The sequence below is a fragment of the Oryctolagus cuniculus genome, chromosome 8 (genome assembly GCF_051225735.1).
Source record: "Oryctolagus cuniculus isolate XC-2025 breed Fujian yellow rabbit chromosome 8, ASM5122573v1, whole genome shotgun sequence".
Taxonomy (NCBI): Eukaryota; Metazoa; Chordata; class Mammalia; order Lagomorpha; family Leporidae; genus Oryctolagus; species Oryctolagus cuniculus.
This window is the reverse complement of record NC_142874.1, coordinates 62,967,420-62,991,288: the sequence shown is the minus strand read 5'-3', so window position 1 is coordinate 62,991,288 and position 23,869 is coordinate 62,967,420.

Genomic DNA, 23,869 nt, shown 5'->3' with positions numbered 1-23,869 from the left:
TCTAAGATAACAAAAACATTCCTTTTATTTGATTCTATGGAATGTAGATACATTTCTAGTTATTTCAATTCATTTCAGAATGTTATTAGTAAGAATATAGACTCTCCTAATTATGAATTACAACTTCTAATTACTTTTAGCTGAATAGCTAGGGATTCCAATGTTTTTTGAACAACATTTCAAAATAATTTATCTGGTTTTCTTTCAACAGCTTTTCCGACACTCAGCTGCTTAGCATTCTTTATGCAACAATGCAGACTTGATTAGAGCAGGCTCAATTATGATTTTCTCTTTGAACGGATATTTATACTCATTATATGAATTTTTTTTTGCTGTATTGGGTGGTTCTGATTTTTGAAACTTGTGGATGTCTATCAGAAAAAAGGACTAATAGAAACTTAGTATATGCACAATCCAAGGCAGTTTTGATATCTTCATTTTTCACTTCTCTGCCAATTTTCATCCTTAAAGAATTTAACATTTCTTATTTTAATAAACTTCCTACCAATTAATTTTACATAAACATTTTTTAAAATAATCTATTTAAGTATGATTCTTCCAGGTTGAAATAGTCAGTTTTAAAAGAAGTTTTTCCTGAGACAGAAAACTTTACACAGTATTTAATAATACTATGACTCATTAGAAATTTTATTTATTTATTTATTTATTTATTTATTTATTTATTTATATGAATGGCAGAAGGACAGAGAAAGTAAAGTGAGTAAGATTTTCTGCATGGTGGTTCACCCTGCAGAAGGCTGCAACAGCAGAGGCTGAGCCAGCCTGATGCTAGGAACCAGGAATTCCTCCTGGATCCCCCACATGGGTAGCAGAAACTCAAGATCCTGATCCATTATTCGCTGATTTCCAGGCTCATTAGCAGGGAGTTGCACCAAAAGTGGATTAGGCAGAATTCTAGCAAGCAGTCCAATTGCTGTGGCCATCCCAAATGGCAGGTAGCCTGCTGCACCACAACGCCTGCTCCTCTTTAGAGATTTTATAGTTAAAATATCCATCAAATTCTACTTCACGACTGTACCCTGGCACAGCTGACCTCTAATCTTCACCTGAGCTGAGACTGAGTTTATGTTCTTCTCTCAACTCCATCATGATCTGTCTGATCTAGTCGCAGCCCCTCTTTGTGGTTTGGCATTGATGGTGGAGGAAAAATTGGGGACTTAAAAAGATAATATTTCTCAGTTCATAATCAGGATTAGTATAATTCAGGTGATGTTTATGTAGTAGTATTAGTAATAAGTAAAAGTATGGGGCAGCTGAAAAATGGAATCAAAGTTTATTTTGGTGCAATAAAATTAGAATCTATGCATAGATTTTCTTCATAGTGTACAAATTACATGAACCTTTTGAAGAACTATCTATACCACACCAATAGTTCTATGAATCACATAATATAGGAATAACTAAAATGTAGAAAAGATTGAGGAAAAAAGTATTCAATTACTAAAAGTATTAAAAGTATTTAATTACTAAAAGTGTTAAATTACTAAAATCAGTAATTTTAGTTAGTAGTTATTTAGTAATATAGCAAAATACATAGAAAGGTAAAAACTGAGCTAGATTGTAGAAAAGAAAAGGAGTTGTTAATATTAAGAGAAACTGAAATGCAAATAAAGCAGGAATGGAGAAAGGGAAGAAGGGATTGTGGAAGGGAAAACCATATCATGCCTAACAGCACGAAAGCCTCAGCATCAGAATGCAAGAGTTTGATTGTAGGCTCTGGCAGCACATAGCTCAGACTGTACATATTATTTAACTTTTTTTTTATTTGACAGGTAGAGTTATAGACAGAGAGACAGAGAGAAAGGTCTTCCTTCCGTTGGTTCACCCCCCAAATGGCCGCTACGGCTGGCTGCTGCACCCATCCAAAGCTAGGAATCAGGTGCTTCCTCCTGGTCTCCCATGCAGGTGCAGGGGCCCAAGCACTTGGGCCATCTCCACTGTCTTCCTGGGCCACATCAGAGAGCTGGACTGGAAGAGGAGCAAACAGGACTAGAACCCAGCACCCATATGGGATGCTGGCACCGCAAACGGAGGATTAACCAAGTGAGCCATGGCGCCAGCCCCACATTATTTAACTTTCAATGGCTTTGTTTTCTCACACATAAGACTGAAATGAATGAAATATTTCCTGTACCTTACAAATGTTTATAAAATAAAAAAAATGAAGTGTTATTAGGATGTTAATTTTTTTGTGTTATTATTTACTTTGAAAGTCAGAGAAAAACAGAAAGAGAGGGAGACCAAGGGAGAGATTTATTTTCCACTTGCTGTTTCACTTCCCGTATTTCCCAAATGCAAACATTCAGGGCTAGGTCAAGATGAAGCCAGCAATCTGAAATTCAATGTGCATTTCCCATGAAGTTGGCAAAGTTTCAATTACTTGACCCATCATCTACTGCCTCCTAGGGCATATATTAGCAAGAAGCTGGAATCAGCAATGGATCCAGGATACAAACCTAGACACTTTCATATGGGATTTGGGCATCACAAATATTATCTTAACTGCAGCAACCAAATGCCCACCCCTATGTTCAGTTCTTTTATAACATGAAATATATAGCTTGTTAAGTTTTTCCTGTAGACATGTAACTATTACTGAATAAAGATATGCCATATTTTTACTTAGCATATCTTTCAGGTTTTCTGGTCTTAGAAAAGGATTTACTTCTTTTTAAGGCTGAATAACATTCCATTGTATTTTATTGGATTTTGACTCATCTTCCTTTAACATCATATACTGTTTTTCTAATACAAGGTGTTTAATGAAATCAGTTATTAAGGAATAGATTGGACAAAAGTATTCTCTCTGGTGTACTTTATTCTTACTTGGAAAACTAGATTCCCATATTGTATTATTTTCTTAAAGAATACCTTATTGTATTTTTTTCTTCTAATGTAAGTCATTTTATATGTAACAAGGGATTAATCAAATCCTGGAGTTTTATTTATTGCAAGAACCCTTCCATCTTGAATGGTCTAGAACCTGAAAGTCTGTCTCCACATTTAATCAAATTGTTGAATTGTCAACTCAAATACATGTTTGTTGAAAAATTAAATTAAAATCATGAATTTACATTGGTGCAATTTTTTCAGAATATGTGTACAATACATATTATGAATAAGCCACATAGACAGAAAATTATATTGCTACAATTATTTTTACAGATCACAGTATTTTGCTTTTATTTTTTTTCAGACATTGTGTTTCTTCTTTCACTCAAATTATTATAGGAACTGAAGATAGTTGATAAGTTACCACACCATTTGCATTTGAAAATTATTGTCTATAGTAAAGGAATGTTTGTCAAAAGACTTACCAAAGTGCATATTACCAATATACTTGCCTATAGAATTTTTAATGTTCACATTTTTATATACCTTGTTCAATATCCATTTAAAATTATTCAGGGATGGCCATTTTGTGCAGCAGCTTAAGTTGCTGCCTGGGGTACCAGGATGGCATTCCAGAGAGACTAGCCACTTGAGTGCATAATTGGAATTCTAGCTCTCCCACTTCTGATCAGTCTTTTCCTAATTCATGCCATGGGAGGAGCAGGTGTTGAATCAAGTCCTTGAATCCCTAGCATCTGTGTGGTGTCCAGATGGAACTCTGGGCTCCTGTCTTCAGCCTGGCCCAGCCCTTGTTATTGGGGGTACTTGGGGAATGAACCAGTGAATGGAAGGTCTTTCCCTCTCTCTCTCCCTCTCCCTCTCTCTCTCTCCCTCTCTCTCTCCCTCATAAAATGAAAATGTATGTGCTTTCAATGAAATAAAATATATTAGAAATTTAAATTAATCTTCCATGAAATATAAATCACCTCCATTACAGGTTGGTTGTATGGTCTGTCACTCTCATTATTCATAGTTCCCTTTATACAAAAGAAATTTTGAATTTATTCTAAAATTGTTGCACAATTTTGTTTCAGATTGAGTTCTAAAGACTTCACTTTAGCCTGTAGGTAGATAGATGCTACTTAAAAAAATACAGATATCTTCATAATATAAAACCCAAGTAACACAAAATAAGCATATTTGTGCCTCTGGGGTTTACAAAGAATATTCATCAAACTCTGATAATGCAAATGGCTTTTTGTCAGCTTTTTATTTTCAAAGAGAATTTATTTGCTAATAGTTTTCATTTTAATAGGCTGCATACTATTATGCCACTATCAAACATTTAAAATTGAAATACCATAAATTGCTTTCTTTAGAGAAAACCGAAAGAGGATTTCTAATGGCTAAATAGCACTTTTCCGTGTGCTTCCTGCATCACAGAGCACCCTGGAAAATACATTTTGCATGTGCAGGCATGCTCCAGAGCAGATTTGAAGAGATAAGTGATAACACACACTGCTTATTTCAGAATGGAATCGCAGTGCTTCACAAAAAATCGTAAACAGAGAAAAACAATATTTTTTCCAGTAAAAGAACTGGAATTATATATTTATGCACAACTTTAACAATATTATTGTTTGTATTAGCATTTATTAATCTTGCACTATGCATATTTAAAAGTGAATTATATGGTTCATAAGAGCAATATGAAAATGAGCACCCAGAAAAACCAACTCTCTCAGTGGAAAAATAAAGCACTTTTGCAACTGAATAATATTGCCTGTGACCAAAGACTTAAAATTCCTATCTGTATTTGAGGTGTGTGAACTGCCCAATTTTCCCCCAGCAGTTCATAGGAAATGCTTTCAATCTCAGACTTTCACAGCTCCTTGAATTTTGCAAACCCCACCAGCACTTAAACAGGTTGCTGTCAAACTTTCCAAATATTTATAAAGCTGTGAGCCTTGCAGCAAAATTTTAAGCTCTTGTACTGTTTAAAGTGGTACTTACCTATATGTGGAGGAAGCAATAATCATATTTAGCTTAAAATTCTCAGAACCAAAATCTGTTAAAATTCAATTTTTCCATTGGGAGAAAGAAAGTTATAAAAATATGTGAAATGCCTGGTATCTTGGAGAATTGAAAAAGTAAAATGTCAATTTGTATTTACAGGTAGATATTCTGAATAATAATACTAAGTAGGACCTTTAAATTTGCACCCAACACTTAAATTTGAACCTGGAGCACCAAGAAGAATAATTGTATTTAAATTAATGAGAGTTGTTTTTATTTATCATCAAAAGCAATCGTGATTTTTTGAATTAATAGAAATTAAGCATAAAATTTAAAATTTTTATATAACAATGAAAAATGTAGTTTCATTTTTTACAAAATATCTTATGAAGCAACGTTAGTTTGCTCTTCATAACTTCAGGTGATTCAACATTCACTTGTATAATATTAATTATAAAGCTTTAAACCTTAGTACTTATAGCTTCCTTTATTTATTTTATGCCTTAAGAGTGTTGTTTATCTATTTTCCAAATTAACCATCTAACATCCTTCAATATAAATCTACTAAATAGAATTTCTTTTTATTTTCAGATACTGCACTCAAATTACATAAAAAAACACTAAACAAAGAAAAGCTGTTGTTATTAAGGAAATAAGATTTTAAATTGTCACCCTTTTTTATTTGCAGGATTGTTTACAATTACTGTTCATCCAAACTAAGCTCTGTGTATCCTCTAAACTTTGTTAAATCATATTCAGACTTTACACTTTAAGAAAAAAAAAGTGTTAAAATTCTATTCTTCATATTTACCTCTAGAAAATTTCTGTAATTATTTGCTCTATGGTCACTGTTCTTTCTTGGAAAGCTATTTATTACCAATGTATATCATAACTTGTTATTGGAATTTGACATTTTTTTCTACTGTGATACGTTAAACTCACCCTAAAATGTATTATAATGGACTCACAGTTGTCTGTCCGAATAAGACAGCTAAGTCAAAGAGTTCAGTTGTCTGATACCTAAAGAAGAAGCTCCTAATGCCACCATACTATGACAGATAATCTTCCTACTATTTCCCAAGTTTCTGCTGAAGTATTATTTCCTGCTTCATGTCTATTCATATCTCTTTGATAGCATGGCTTTTAAGTTTATTGATTTTTTTGATTATACTTCGGGTTTGGGTGTCAAATAGTTTGGCTATAGTCATTGCTTTTAGAGTGAGAAACAAAATACATCAGATAATAAATCCAGCTTTAGCATAAGAAGTTTCAAGTAATTAAGACATGAGTTTCTTTATTTTCTGAAATAGAGGACAAAATGATGCAACAAAAAGAATCATAAAATACAGGTTTTGATACATAATACTTCATTATTTTCATTATGTGTTACACCTTAATATTTAAGCTGAATATATAACACTAATTTAGTTACAGCATGCTTGCTTACCTGCTAAATGCAGAAAATTTAAATATCTGTCCAAATAATAAAAAAATACAAACCTGTAATTTTAGATTATAGCATTTATATTTCTAAATATATGTTTTGTAGTAAAATGAAGAGGAACTTGGAATAAATAGTAAGAAATAATAACTAAGAAGTTTGTATTATTTGAGTATACTTCAAAAAGTACAGGAAAGTACTTGTAAAATATAATTTTTGTGCAAAATTTTTCAATCTATAGTTTTTTTCAAATCACACATTTTCCATCTATTATGAAAAAAATTGCACCAAAATAAACCCATGCTTTTAATTCCATTTTCCATAACCTTTTTAAAGAATCCAACATGCATTATACATGTATATCATTTTATGCATTCTTAATATGTATGTTTGTGTGTGCATATATATCCCATGTACATCCTTTTTTATTCATTTTAGTTTGTTTTATTTAAGGAATACAGACCTCATGCATTTAATGTATCTAATTTGGGAACATGGTGATTCTTCCCCCCACCTTCCTCCCATCCATACTCCCATTCATCTTCCTCCCTCTCCCTTTCTCATTCTTATTTTATACAAAGATCTATTTTCAATTAATTTTATTCACATAAGATTAACCCTACACTAAGAAGAGTTCTCTGAATAGTATGAAGAAAAAAGAAAAAGAAAAGTACAAAAACAAACCAGAAAGCCATTGTTCCTCAACATCGAAGACAAGGGCTATTCAAAATCATTGCATCTCAAGGTGTCAGTTTCACTCCTATAGATTACCTTTTAGGTATTACCACAGATCAGAGAGACCATATTGTATTTGTCCTTTTGTGATTGGCTTATCTCACTAAGCATAATGGTTTCCAGTTGCATCCATTTTGTCATAAATGACAGGATTTCATTTTTTACTGCTGTATTGTATTCCATAGTGTATCTATACTATAATTTCCTTATCCGATATTCATATGATGGACATCTGGATTGATTCCCTATCTTGGCTATTGTAAATTGAGCTGTATTGAACATGGTGGGTAAAGATAACTCTTTCATATGCTGATTTGGATGAATTCCCAGGAATGGGATGGTTCCATCATATGGTAAGTCTATTTTTAGCTTTCTGAGATATCACCATATTGTCTTCCCCAGTTGGCTGTACCAGTTTACAAACCCACCAACAGTGGATTAGGGTTCCCTTTTCCCCACATCCTGCCAGCATTTGTTTTTGATGATTAGTGCATTAGAGCCATTCTAAATGGAGTGAAGTGAAATCTCATTATGGTTTTGATTTCCATTTCCATGCTGGCTAATGATCCTGAGCATCTTTTTAAGGGTCTGTTGCACATTTGAATTTCTTAATTTTGAAAAATATCTGTTCTAGTCCTTTGTCCATTTCTTAACTGGATTGTTTGTTTTGTAGTTGTTGAGATCTTCAGCCCTTTATAGATTCTGGAAATTCATCCATTTTCATTTGCATAGTTTTCAAATATTTCCTCCCACTCTCTCAGTTAACTTTTCACTTTGCTGAGGATTTCTTTTGATGTGCAGAAACTTCTCAATTTGATGTATTTCCATTTCTTAATTTGACATTTATTGCCTGTGCTTCTGGGGTATTTTCCAAGAAGTCTTTTCTTATGCCAATGTCTTGTAGAGTTTCCCTAATGTTTTCTAGGAATTTCATAGTATCATGTTGTAGATTTAGGTCTCTGATCAATTTTGAGTGGATTCTTGTGTAAGAATCGGGACCTGGGCTTTTAATTGTTGGGGGGGGGGGTCTTTATTACTGACTCGATCTCCATCTTGTTTACTTGTCTGTTTAAGTGATCTTTACCTTCATGACTCAATACTTGGACGTACCTTTCTTTTGCCAAATTGGGCAGTTTTCTGTAATTATTTCCCTAAATAGGCCTTCTAGTCCATTCTCTCTTTCCACACCTTCAGGAACTCCTAAGACCTGTATGTTGGATTGTTTGATAGTATCCCAAGGATCTTAAAAACTGTTTTTAAGTTTTCTAATTTCCTTTTTTTTTTTGGTCTGACTGAATAAGTTTCAGAAATTTGTCTTCTTGCTCAGGTATTCTTACTTCTGCCTCACTAAGTCTGTTGTTAAGACTTTCCACTGCATAATTTTATTTGATCTATTGAATTCTTCATTTCCAGTATTTCATTTTTGATTTGCTTTATAATCTCAATTTCATGGGAAAAATTTCATTCATATCATGTGTGGCTTTATTTTTTTTTTTTATTTGCCAGGTAGAGATATAGACAGTAAGAGAGAGACAGAGAGAAATGCCTTTCTTCTGTTGGTTCACTCCCCTAGTGGTCGCTACGGCCAGCGCTGCACCAATCAGAACCCAGGAGCCAGGGGTTTCCTCCTGGTCTCCCATGCGGTTGCAGGGCCCAAACACTTGGGCCATCCTCCACTACCTTCCTGGGCCACATCAGAGAGCTGGACTGGAAGATGAGCAACCGGGACAGAATCCGGCGCCCCGATCAGGACTAGAACCCCGGGATGCCAGCGCTGCGGGTGTAGGATTAGCCTAGTGAGCTGTGGTGCCGGCCTCATGTGTGGCTTTCTTTAGTTTGTGATTTGCTTCTGATTGCTTTTGAGTATTCCTATGATTACTTTTTTGAATTCCAGTTCATCATTTCCTCATTCTCTTCATTTTCACATTCTAATGTTGAAATGCTGATGTGTTCCTTAGGCCATAGTGTCTTCCTTATTCTTGTTTCTTGAATTTCTGCATTTATTTTTTAGGAATTTGTAGTATTATTTTTTTTTCTCTGCTGGCTTTTATCTTTAGTTATCCCTCTGTGGCTTAGTGGAATGTCTGCAGTTTCAGTGAATATCAAGAGGTGTGTGGTGAGTGTGGCCAGGTAGCTCCGGTCAGTGCTCCAGGGTTGGCTAAGTATCCAGGGTAACACCAAAGTTGGGTGTGATAGTTCATCTCTGTTGGGGAGACTACTGCCTCACGTCCTCACCTCAAAGCTGAGGAATGCCAAAGTGTTAGCTTCTAGTATGTTCAGCAACTCATCTGCACTGCCATAACATCCATGTGAATGGTCTGTACAGTCCTCCCTGTGAGCACAGATCCCTCTGCTATTAATTGCTCTGTGCGACCATGGAGCTCTGAGAGTGTGCAGCACTATTTAGTGTTTACTCATAAACCCAGCTACACCCTGCCTCCTCTCACACAATCACAGTTTTTTCTTAGCCTCAGTACCCAGGAAACTCACAGTCAAAGAGTGCATGAGGGATCACTCTTCCCAAATAGCCTGTCTTGTCCACAGGGAGACTGAGGTTTTCCCATTTGTGTTCCATCCCACTAGATTGAGCCCGACCCTCCCAATGATGCTCAAAGTCAGTGGGGAATGCCAGTTTTTTTTCTCTGATAAAATCTGTGGATCACCGGAATGCACAATTCCCTCCAGCTACAACTCCACTCATGTCACAATTGTATTGGGCATATACAAGCAGCCCTGCAGGCAGTACTTCCCTTCCACAGGGGTGGCTCTCCCTCCCCAATGATTACCAGGTGGGTGCAGCAAGTGAGCTGGACACCATCCATCGGGTGTGCATTCACCTTGCTTCTCTGAGGGGTCTGGGTCAGACTTAAAAAAGATGTAGTCAGGGCTGGCTCTGTGGGGCAGTGGGTTAACGCGCTGGCCTGGAGTGCTGGCATCCCATATGGGTGCCGGTTGGAGATCCGGCTGCTCTACTTTCAATCCACCTCTCTGCTGTGGACTGGGAAATCAGTAGAAGATGGCCCAAGTCCTCCCCTGCACCCATGTGGGAGACCTGGAGGAGGCTCCTGGCTTCGGATCAGCGCAGCTCTGGCTGTTGCAGTTAATTGGGGAATGAACCATCTGATGAAAGACCTCTCTCTGCCTCTCCACTCTCTGTGTAACTCTGACTTTCAAATAAATAAATAAATCTTGAAAAACAAACACTATAATTTGGTAACCTTGGCAACCCAGTGGAGACTGCAGGAGAATTTGAGCCCACACTGAGGGCAGAACAGTTTCCCTGTGTGGTCCTTGGGAAAGAGCCTCTGATCTCTGGCTCCTGTGGGTATATCATGCGCCTGCTAACTACCTCCAATTCCACTCAGCTGTGTGGAATTACTTCCCTTTTGAATCAAACAAAAAACAAAAAGAGAGAGAGAGAGAGAGAGAGAGAGATTTACCACGCCTAAGCTGGGAATATCATCTTTTGCACACCCTTAACCCTGAGGAACCAGATTTCTCAGGCCACACCCATCTCAAGCCTCTAAGGCTCCATCAAAAGCAGACAGTCCTCTTAATACAGTCATAGTATGACAAGAAAAAACACCACAATAAGGGAAGAAGAATCCAAAGAATATCTCCACAATGCCAAGCAACAAACACAGAAACTGAGGAAACAAGAACAAGGAAGACATTATGACACCCCAAATGAACAAGAAACCCCAAGCCATGATTATGAAGATAATGAGATGGAAGAAATGCAAGATATATATTTCAAAAAATTTATGATAAGAACAATTAGAAGTTTTCAAAAACAAATGCTTGAGCTATGGAAATCCTTACTGGGCAGGATAGAAAATCTCCTTTGAGAAAATGAAATCTTAAGGAGGAATCAAAATGAAACACAGAATCTAGTAGAACAGGAAAAGTGTGATAGTGAAGAGAAATCAAAATAAAATGAAGAACTCAATAGATAAATGACAAACACATTAGAGAGCCTTAAAAACAGAGTCAGTGAAACAGAAGAGAGACTATTGGACTGAGAAGACAAAAAACAGGAAAAGATACAGTCAAACGAAAGAAAAGAAGAGGAAATTAGAAATCTAAAAAATATTGTTGGGAATCTACAGGATACTATCAAAAAAACCAACATTCGGGTTCTAGGTGTTCCTGAAGGCATGGAGAGGGAGAAAGGATTAGAAGGCCTTTTTAGTGAGATATTAGCAGAGAACTTCCCGGGTTTGGAGAAGGAAAGAGAAATCCTAGTACAGGAAGCTCATAGAACCCCTAGTAAACATGACCAAAAGAGATCCTCACCATGACACATTGTAATCAAACTCACCACAGTGAAACGTAAAGAAAAGATCCTAAAATGTGCAAGAGAGAAACGTCAGATTACTCTCAGAGGATATCCAATTAGACTCACAGCAGACTTCTCATCAGAAACCCTACAAGCTAGAAGGGAATGGCAAGACACAGCCCAGATACTAAGAGAGAAGAACTGCCAGCCCAGAATATTATATCCTGCAAAGCTCTCATTTGTGAATGAAGGTGAAATAAAGACCTTTCATAGCAAACTGAAATTGAAAGAATTTGTCACCACTCGTCTAGCCCTGCAAAAGATGCTTAAAGATGTGTTACAACACAGAAACACAGAAACACGGTCATCAGTATGAAAGAAGGTAAAGGAAGGAAACCTCATAGAAAAAGATCACAGGGAGTTAAAAGCATATGTTAGAAAATATCGGCCGGCGCCGTGGCTCAATAAGCCAATCCTCCACCTTGCGGCGCCGGCACACCGGGTTCTAGTCCTGGTCGGGGCGCCGGATTCTGTCCCGGTTGCCCCTCTTCCAGGCCACCTCTCTGCTGTGGCCCAGGAGTGTAGTGAAGGATGGCCCAGGTCCTTGGGCCCTGCACCCCATGGGAGACCAGGAGAAGCACCTGGCTCCTGCCATCGGTTCAGCGCGGTGTGCCGGCTGCAGCGCACTGGCTACGGCAGCCATTGGAGGGTGAACCAATGGCAAAGGAAGACTTTTCTGTCTGTCTCTCTCTCGCAATGTCCACTCTGCCTGTCAAAAAAAAAAAAAAAAAATTAAAAAAAAAGAAAATATCTCTGGGAAATGGAAGGCAAAGTTACTACTTATCAATAGTCACATTGTATGTTAATGGCCTGAAATTTCCAGTTAATAGACACAGATTGGCTGATTGGGTTAAGGAACAAAACCCATCTATTTGCTGTTTACAAGAAACACATCTTTCCAACAAAGATGCATACAGACTGAAAGTAAAAGGTTGGAAAAAGATATACCATGACAACAGAAATGAAAAAAGAGTGGGCGCCATAAACAAGAGTGTCAAATTGTTGTCAACAACAGGAGTCACTGTGTACTTACTTCTCATGTGGGATCTGTCCGTAATGTGTTGTCCATTGTGAAGAAATGCTATAACTAGTACTGAAACAGTATTTTACACTTTGTGTTTCTGTGTGGGTGCAAACTGATGAAATCTTTACTTAATATATACTAAATTGATCTTCTGTATATAAAGAGAATTGAAAATGAATCTTGATGTGAATGGAATGGGAGATGGAGCGGGAGATGGGAGGGGTGCAAGTGGGAAGGAAATTATGGGGGGGGGAAGCAATTGTAATCCATAAACTGTACTTTGGAAATTTATATTTACTAAATAAAAAATGCAAAAAAAAGTTAAGACCATGCATTACAAAATTAAAATGAAATTAAAATATAGTTGTTAGATACTAAACAATTCCACTGTTATGAATAGTAGAGATGGTGTTTTAGTTACTTAATGTTTCTAACAAAAGCTACAAATCAAAATGCAGTACAGTTGTGAAAACAATTAATATGAATCTAATATATGATGTTGTGTGCAAAGTATTGAAACTTCACATATTGATTGCACACTGAATCTTATTGATATACTTGGCTCTGAAGTTAGGTTTCTTTTCCTCCAAATGATGTATTTATTTATTTAATTTTTGTAAGTGGTAAAAATTGATGTGAAAATTTTGACATATTTTTATTGCTTTGTTTTTGCATAAGTACTATAAAATTATTATAAGCTCAGAATAACCTTAATTTTTAACATTTGTGGTTCTCTTTAATTCTTTTTTCGGATGAAATGTGAAATTTGATGTTATTGCCTTACTGCTAATTTGTTTAATTACATTTTTTTGTATTTTTATTTTATTTTTATTTTTTTTAAATTTCCAAAGTACGATTTATGGATTACAATGGCTTCCCCCCCATACCGTCCCTCCCACCCACAACCCTCCTCTTACCCACTCCCTCTCCCCTTCCATTCACATCAAGATTCATTTTCAATTATCTTAATATACAGAAGATCAGCTTAGTATACATTAAGTAAGGATTTCAACAGTTTGCTCCCACACAGAAACATAAAGTGAAAAATAATAGATGATTTTTTTTAAATGATGATGAAATCAGATCAGACCTATTGTCATGTTTAATCCCAGTGAGAGTCAAGTTGGGAGTTGATAATTTTTTTTTTTTTTTTTTTACAGAGGATCAGTTTAGTATGCATTAAGTAAAGATTTCAACAGTTTGCACCCCCATAGAAACACAAAGTGAAATATATTGTTTGAGTACTCGTTATAGCATTAAATCTCAATGCACAGCACATTAAGGACAGAGATCCTACATGAGGAATAAGTGCACAGTGACTCCTGTTGTTGACTTTACCGATTGACACTCCTGTCTATGGCATCAGTAATCTCCCTATGCTCCAGTCATGAGTTTCCAAGGCTATGGAAGCCCCTTGAGTTTTCCGACTCTTATCTTGTTTAGACAAGTTCATAGTCAAAGTGGAGGTTCTCTCCTCCCTTCAGAGAAAGGTACCTCCTTCTTTGAAGACCTGTTCTTTCCACTGAGATCTCACTCACAGAAATCTTTTGCCAGAGTGTCTTGGCTTTCCATGCCTGAAATACTCTCGTGGGCTTTTAAGCCAGTTCCGAATGCCTTTAGGGCTGATTCTGAGGCCAGAGTGCTGTTTTGGACATCTGCCATTCTAAGAGTCTGCTGAGTATCTCACTTCCCATGTTGGATCACTCTCCCCTTTATTTACTCCATCGGTTAGCATTAGCAGGTACTAGACTTGTTTATGTGCTCCCTTTGGCTCTTAGTCCTTTCATTATGATCAATTGTGAACTGAAATTGATCACTTGGAATAGTGAGATGGCATTGGTACATGCCACCTTGATGGGATTGAATTGGAATCCCCTGGTATGTTTCTAACTCTACCATTTGGGGCAAGTCAGCTTGAGCATGTCCCAAATTATACATCTCTTCCCTCTCTTATTCCCACTCTTATGTTTAACAGGGATCACATTTCAGTTCATTTTCAACACTTAAGAATAACTGTGTATTAATTCCATAATTAAACCAGTCATATTAAGTAGAACAGACAAATAAACTACTAAGAGGGATAATGTATTAAGTTGTTCATTAACAGTCAGGGCTATGCTGATCAAGTCACCGTTTCCCATAGTGTCCATTTCACTTCAACAGGTTTCCTTTTTGGTGTTCAGTCAGTTGTCACCAATCAGGGAGAACATATGGTATTTGTCCCTTTGGGACTGGCTTATTTCACTCAGCCTGATGTGTTCCAGATTCCTCCATTTTGTTGCAAATGACTGGATTTCGTTGTTTCTTACTGAGGTATAGTATTCTAAAGAATACATATCCCATAATTTCTTTATCCAGTCTACCGTTGATGGGCATTTATGTTGGTTCCAGGTCTTAGCTATGGTGAATTGAGCTGCAATAAACATTAGGGTGCAGACCGCTTTTTTGTTTGCCAATTTAAATTCCTTTGGGTAAATCCCAAGGAGTGGGATGGCTGGGTCGAACAGTAGGGTTATCTTCAGGTTTCTGAGGAATCTCCAGACTGACTTCCATAGTGGCTTGACCAGTTTGCATTCCCACCAACAGTGGGTTAGTGTCCCTTTTTCCCCACATCCTCCCCAGCATCTGTTGTTGGTAGATTTCTGTATGTGAGCCATTCTAACCGGGGTGAGGTGAAACCTCATTGTGGTTTTGATTTGCATTTCCCTGATTGCTAATGACCTTGAACATTTTTTCATGTGCCTGTTGGCCATTTGGATTTCCTCTTTTGAAAAATGTCTATTGAGGTCCTTGGCCCATCTCTTAAGTGGGTTGTTGGTTTTGTTTTTGTGGAGTTTCTTGATCTCTTTGTAGATTCTGGTTATTAACCCTTTATCTGTTGCATAGTTTGCAAATATTTTTTCCCATTCTGTCGGTTGTCTCTTCACTCTCCTGACTGTTTCTTTTGCAGTACAGAAACTTCTCAATTTGATGCAATCCCAAATGTTAATTTTGGCTTTGACTGCCTGTGCCTCCCGGGTCTTTTCCAGAAATTCTTTGCCTGTGCCAATATCTTGAAGGGTTTCTCCAATGTTCTCTAGTAACTTGATGGTGTCAGGTCGTAGATTTAGGTCTTTAATCCATGTTGAGTGGATTTTTGTGTAAGGTGTAAGGTAGGGGTCTTGCTTCATGATTCTAATTTGTTTAATTTCTTCTGCTCCTTTTTTATTGTTTTGTATATTTTATCTCTACATGTTATAGGTCTAGCAATACAATTTTGTGTATATAATTTCATGCAGTATTTTATTATTTCAAATTGGTTAGTAGATAAAAGGGGAAGAAAAATTAATTACAGGGACTTGGGTTATGGCACAGTATGTTAAGCAATTGTTTACAGCATCAGCATCATGTATTGGAATGTCAGTTCTAACTTTGGTTGTCTTGGTTCCAATCAAGACCCCTGCTAATGTGCCTGGGAGAGCAGTGGATGCTAGTTTAAACGCCTGGGACCCTACCACCCTTGTGGGAGACCCACATAGAATTCCTGGCTCCTGACTTTGGCCTGGCCAAAACCTGGTTATTATGGCCAGTTACAGAGTGAACAGCAGATGGAGAATCTCTCTCACAAACGCACACATGCTCTGCCTTCCAAATAAATAAATAAATCTAAAATATTTTAATTACAATTGTTTTTCCATCTGCCCACTTAGTCGTTACTTACACCTTCATATTTTTACATGCATTCAAATTATTCTCATATACCATCTTTTCCAAGATGATGAATAACTTTCAATATTCTTTGGAAACTGTTGTGCTAACCATGAATTATCTTAACTTTTGGATAGTTTCACCTTCATTAATATTAAAGATAAGTTAATTGGAAATAAGTTTCTAAAGTGATTTTTCTTAATTAGCATTTCGAGTGTATCATCTGAATCCCTTCTGGGATCCAATATTTCTAAGAAAAAAATTAACTGATCATTTTATTAGGGTTTCTTTATATTTAATGGATTTTTCCCAGTGCTACTCTCAGGCTTTCCATTTTTTAGCTTTTAACTTCTTGAATATATTTTTAGATGTCTTTCCATTCGGATGATATCCTCCTTGGGGTTTGTTAACCTTCTTGTTTGTCCATATTGTTGTTTTCATGGAGTTTGAGAAGTTTCAGCTTTTGTGTTCTTAGCAATGTTCAATCCATTCCTTGATCTCTTGCTTATCTTTCTGGTACACCTAATATACATATTCATGTTTGCTTAATGGTGTCATATGTTCTATCAATTTTTGCCTACATTTTGTTCCTGTCTCTTTCTTCAATTTTTGTCATCTCCAATCACCTCCTTTTGTGTCTGCTAATTCTGACAGTTCATATCTTCAGTTGAGCACCTGAATGAATGATTCATGTCAGTTGCAATACTTATTTTTTAAAAAAGTGATTTATTTGATTATGTATTTGAAAGGCAGAGTTAGAGAGAGAGAGAGAGAGAGAGATCTTCCATCAGCTGGTTCACTCCCCAAATGGCTGAAAAATGGCCAGAACTGAGGAGATCCTAAGCCAGAAGCCAGGAGCTTTCTGGGTCTCCCACGTAGGTGCAGGGACCCAAGCAATTGAACCATCCTCTGCTACTTTCCCAGGCACATTACCAGGGACCTCAATAGGAAGTGGTACAGCCATAATTTGAACCTGTGCCCATATGGGATTCTCATATACTATTTGCCATCTAAAAATAAAATGAAAGAAAAAAAAAAGAACATTCTGAAAGGTCAAATCAGTATCAATCAGGAATATAACTAAAATATTTTTTTCACTTACAAGACTGCTAATCTAAAAATTTTGAAATATCTGGATTTAGTGAACATGTAGTAAAGTAAATTTTCTCTTTTTGTGTGTAGTAGAAATGAAAACCAGTATAACTCATAAGGAGAGTTGATGAAACATTATAAAATATGATGAAACATTATAAAATATACATATTTAATATATAATAATATATACATATATACATTAAAGATGTATATATACATCTTTAATAAAATATACATCCTTTCAACCATTTCTAGGAATATTTCATTAAATATATTTACAAAAACACTTCGTGTGTATTTATTCTCAGTCTAAATCTGCACAATTTATTTAAATCAGCATATATACCACCATGTTTATAGTAACTCAATTCACAATAGCTAAGATATAAAATCAACACAGATGTCAGTCAACTGATGGCTGGGTAAAGAAAATGTACTTTATATATACAATGAAATACAGCTCAGTCACGAAAAATGGAATTATTCTTTGGCAACAAAACAGATGCAAATAGAGACCGTGATGCTTAGTGAAATAAGCCAGTCTCCAAAAAGACAAATATCATGTTTTACTGATTTATGGCAGATAATATAATGAGCTCAAAAATATTATATATATTAATGAAATTGGCATTTTGTGATTTGACTACTATTTATAGCCCTTGTCTGCATATCTGCATAACAGTGATTTTTCTGCTCTTTATTTGTTGAACTCTATTTAATGGAGGATTAAGCCTGTGATTATAAAGCAAATTAAAATATGTTATTGCAAAGATTAACAGAAAAAAAAAAACAAAGAAAGGAAGGAGTAGGGAGGAAGGGAGCATCATCCTATTTGAATTGTATCTATGAACTACATGAAATCTGTTCCCTTCATATTAATGAAAATGTGATTAAAAAGTATATCCATTCTTGGTGGCCCTGCTTGAATGATTAAACTTGGTTTTTGATAGTAGCAACTTAAAATTGTTATATTTTGCATTCTCATAAACCATAATTATCCTTCATAAAATCATGATAGAGTAGGAATATCAAATATGTGACATTCTTATAAGCAGAGATTGTGATTCCTGGCTTTGTTTTAAAATATAAAGTCATTACTTCTCTGATTTCTTACTTGTGGCAACAATATGCTCATCACACAAAAGACAATCAACTAAAATTCATTGAGCTGACTTTATAGCAAAGAACCTAGAAAGTCAATGTTAATATTTCTTAAGAAAATGCATACGGAGTAAAAATGGTAGGACAGGTTTTTGTTTGTTTTCAAAACCAAATATTTTAAAAAGGATTAATTTATTCAGAAATACTGATAAGAACACAGAAACTACAGTATTCACAGCCCAAATATTCAAAGAATAAAAAATGAATATTTCTATCTGAAGAGCAATTGGATTTGTTAAAAAGTATGTAATGTCTTTCTTTCCTTATAGTGGTTGATAAACCCCTGAACCATAACATAGTTGCCAAAAATCTAAATAAACTTCATTACTACATAATAAAAGAACCGAACTTTAAAATGGGTCAGTTTATTGATTTTTGTGGCAAGGGATTTGAATGCATTTTCTTTGTTTGCCCTTAATTTCTTGCTTTCTGAAACCAATCTATTACAACCAATGTACAATTAAACATGCTGATATTATTATAATCAAACATAAAATGAAGTGTGAGCTCTTGGGGTGTTTATGATAAATTACAAAAACAGCTCTTCTATAATCATATTCAATTGGGGAAGAGCTAAATGTGGACTATTTTGGAACTTTCATGAATTTTTGGTAATACATTTTTCATTGAAATTAGTTCATTTTAATTCATCCTGATTTAAATCAGAGTCTAAACTCATTGATTTGATCAGCTCATATTTTTCACTTTTGTATTTAAAGTGATCAAAATAAAGTCAGAAGTCATCTCAGAAGAAGCATTACTATACATAATCTTGTTTATTTTCCTCTTTGTGAAATACATTATCCTTTAGCTATCCAATTGTAATTTTTAGCTGAACTAGCCACAAAGGCTGTTTTGGAACTCTCAACTAACATGTCACTTGCTTGCTCACTGAATTTTCTACATTGTATGCATTTCATAACTTTTAACAAACTCTGCTCATTATCATTGTTTGCATAAGGAGCTAATGTTGAATTTTAGATCTTGTGCTATTAACATAGAAAAGCATTATTGATTATTGTGAAGCAGAGTAGCATTTTATATTTGTGAGTATATTCAATATGTCAATTTTCTTTTTTTTTAGATGTATTTATTTATTTGAAAGTCAGAGTTACAGAAAGAGAAGTATACACACAGAAAGGTCTTCTATCCATTGATTCACTCTCCAGATGACCACAATAGTCAGGGATGAGTCTTCATGAAGCCAGGAGCCAGGTGTTTCTAAAAATTCTTCCATATAGGTGTAGAGACACAAGCACTTGGGCTATCCTTCACTGCTTTCCCAAGCCTTTAGCAAGGAGCTGGATTGGGCATGATACAAAGATGTTAGATATTAATATAACTACATCAACAATCATTTAAATCCATAAGGATAATAAACATCATCAAAAGATAGAGAATACCATAGTGGATATAAAACAAAGGAAGACAAGGAGACTATATGCTGTTTATAACAAATTTACTTTAAATATAATAATACAAGCAAGTTAAAATAAAAAAATGTAAAAATGTTCTATACTTTTTTTAAAGCCTTTACTTATTTATTTGAGAGGTAGAGTTTTAGATAGTGAGAGGGAGAGACAGAAAGAAAGGTCTTCCTTCCATTGCTTCACTCCCAAAATGGCCACAACAGCCGGAGCTGCACCAATCCTAAGCCAGGAGCCAGGTGCCAGGTGCCTCTTCCTGGTTTCCCATGTGGGTGCAGAGGCCCAGGGACTTTTTCCATCTTCTACTGCTTTCCCAGGCCACAGTAGAGAGCTGGATTGGAAGAGGAGCAGCCGGGACTAGAACCAGCGCCCATATGGGATGTCAGCACTGCAGGTGGAGGATTAACCTGTGCCACAGCACTAGCCCCAAAAATGTTCTGTACTAATATACTCAGAGGAAAATTGGCACAGATACATTAATTTCAGACAAAGCAAAATTTAGAACAAGAGAGATTATAAGACATAAGGCATGCCATTATGGAATCTATCATGCTTAGGAGTTCCAGAAACAATATACCAGGACAAACTAGCATCAGAACCTATGTTTGTTTTCTCATATTATTTTCCAATAAAAGGGATTAGAATTTTGGAAGAAATAACTGATACTATGAATAAGAAATAAGAAAGGGAATATTCAGGCCGGCACCATGGCTCACTAGGCTAATCATCTGCCTGTGGCGCCGACACACCCAGTTCTAGTCCCAGTTGGGGTGCCGGATTCTGTCCCTGTTGCTCCTCTTTCAGTCCAACTCTCTGCTGTGGCCCTGGAGTGCAGTGGAGGATGGCCCAAGTCCTTGGGTCCTGCACCCGCATGAGAGACCAGGAGAAGCACCTGGCTCCTGGCTTCGGATCAGCGCGGTGCGCCAGCTGCAGCGGCCATTGAGGGGTGAACCAACGGAAAAGGAAGACCTTTCTCTCTGTCTCTCTCTCTCTCTCAATGTCCACTCTGCCTGTCAAAAAAAGAAAGGGAATATTCAATGAACTGGAAAGTGATGAAGTGCTCACAACAAAACCCACAAAGATGGATGTAATATTTGGATAAAGAAATAAATAAGATACAATAGGCAGATGTCTTATGTAGAAAAAAATTCAAAAAATTTATATAATTACATCTATTTCAAGTAGGAAGAGCAATATTCTCTGTCCCTTAAGTGTGGGCTGCATGCAATGACTACTTTCTAAAATATAAATGATAGAGGGGAAAAGGAGAAATTCAACAGTGGAAAAACCTGAAAAAAAAATTCTTCACCCTGATGATCAATGTCAGCATCACTAAGTTATGTTGACAAGTGTCTCTCAACTTCATATACCTAGTACAATCATAAAACACATCAGGCATTTTATAAAGTGTCTCACACGTGTCAGTGACATCGAAAATATAAGTTAAATGCAGAAACTGTCATAGTCTGGGGAAACTTAGAGTTGTGATGAATTCAGTAATGTGTTAAGGTATAATGATACTGGGGTAAAAAATAAGTTGTTAAAAAGCCATTGATTTTAGTTAATAATATTGTGTCAATATGGCTCATTTGTTGCAACAAGCAGACCATGCTAGGGCCACAGTGGAGTAGTATGAGAAACTACATGAGGAATATATCTAAAAATTCTCTCTACTATCTTCAAAACTATTCTGTAAATCTAAAACTGCTAATTAAGAAGTAAGTCATTTAAAAAGATTACATATATACTGCCAAGAAACCCTATCAAAGCCTATATAAATTGTATTTTTAGTTTGCTACAGTATCTACGTCTTTGCAAGCTTCCTTACATAAGCTATTACACCTTTAAATATGTTAGACATATTTCAGGAGAAACTAGTTATATTTTACTGCTGTATTAGATATTTCCCTAAAGTATAGTGAGGAAATTCTAATTTTAAATATTTATTAGCCATTTATATTTATTTTTCTATAGATTATCATCCATGTACTTTCTAAATTTTGATGATTTGGTCATCTTTTTGTTTAGTTGTAATTTTATAATTTGGATTGTTTTTCCTTTATTTATCACAAATTTTATAAATAATTCTCTAAATTTATCTTAATTTTTCTTTAAAAATCTTTAAATATTTGCCATTTTAAAATTTTCCTATAACATTTTAACCAAAAATTAAGAATTTTCAACTATATTCTTATGTAGAATAACTAGCTTTTAGTTACCCAGGAGCTCATTTAATATCGAGAGCTTCTGTTTCAGCAGACGTAGGATAATTTTTTAAAGTTTCATTAAAACATATTTGGGATTTTTAGTTAGGATTATATTAGATATATTTTAGAGAAACATATTTTACAATATTAAATACTTCCTTCCAGCAAAGCAATGGTTCTCTTCACCTTATCAAGCTTTCTATTATTCCTTTTGGTGAAATTTTAAAGTGTACTTCAAATAGGTTTATAAATTCCCCAGAGATTTTATGAATATTCTTGAAAAATGAAAGAGATTTTTCCTAGTTGCTATTTTCTCTTTGATTTTTAGTTTACTGTGTATACATTAAAAACTTATATGAGGATACTTCAAAAACTTTTTTGGAAAATGGGTTTAAAAGATACATTTGTTTGGTGCAAAAATTTTTTGAAGTTCATGTATATAAACTTTCTGAACTGCTTTCATGTATACCACATCTACACTGTTTAATCAATTCTAATAATTCCATAGTTGATTCTCCTGAAATACTGCAACTTTAGAATTTATTAGAAAAAGTCGTTTGTCGGCTTGCGTGTTGATAAAATTAGTATAGAATTTAAAATCTTTGAAGTATTCAAAAGAGAGTGAAGTGAAATACAATTATATTCAAGTACCCACAGACATGAATTAAGTTTATAAACTGATTATGCTATATATGTATATACATGACTGTAAAAGTCATGAGTTTGAACATCAATGAAGTATAAAGAGATTTGAGGAAAATGATGACACATGTTTGAATGTCTTCCCTTATTTAACACATTAATTTAGAATCTTTTGTGGGGAAGTAGATTCTTATATCACGTTGTAAGGTAAATTTCAAAAACCTTTATCATACTAAAATTAAATTATATTTGTCAAAACTTGAGAAAAAAGAATTTACTTGAAATTTTTCCCTACAACAATTTACAGCACAAAAACCAATGAACCTATCTCAATAAAATTGAGTTGGGGCAGGAATCTGGAGTCCCTGGACTGGAAATCTGCATTCTTTTTGAATTTGGCTGAAAATGAAATATGGGACTTTTGTTTGAAACATAAAGAAAATAGTAGCTATTACGATAAAGCTGTCTGTAGCCTTTTTATAGCTTTTTATCCTTTATGACTGTGCTGTTCCCCACCGTGTATCTGTGAAGTGCAGAAAAAGTTCAGAGCAGATGATTATACTAAGGCACCAAAGCCACTGAAGTGTGAGATAATCTTCAGAGCTGAGAATTAGTGTCTCAGGCAACCAAGTGAGAAACCAAATGGGAGTTATTCCTTCAGTAAAGTTTAACATCTATGATACACCTGAAGCTATACCTCGTTATAACTGCTCAAATCTAGGCTTTTGACCATTTGGATACAAGTTAGTGAAGGTTTTATTTTCCTCTCTTCAAGAATGCTTGCTCAGTTGGTAAACTGTAATTAGTTTAAAATGTAGAGCGATTAATCAAAATAATGTAGCTTTTAACTTGTTGTGTCATGCAAAGCCTAAGCAAAGAACATTCTTCATAAAATCTTTGAAGATCATCATGTGGAATCCAGCTAGGCTTAGGATTTTTTCACAACCTTGGAAAACATTCCATTAAGGAAACTCCACATGTAGAGATGCATCATAGAGGATATAGCAGTATTATAATGGACCAGTGTGGCACATTTACCCAGTTTGTGTCTACTCGGTTTGTGTTTTCTTTTGGAGGTTCTGTTGGAAGAGAATAATTTACTTAATCAGGATCAAAGTTCTAAGCAAACTCACTTTTTAGTATGAAAAATACTTAGTATGGAAACTAGTTTTCATACTTATTGTAAAAACTTAGCTTTTAGTATGAAAAATGCTTCACTGTCATTTAAATAGTGTTTTTCAC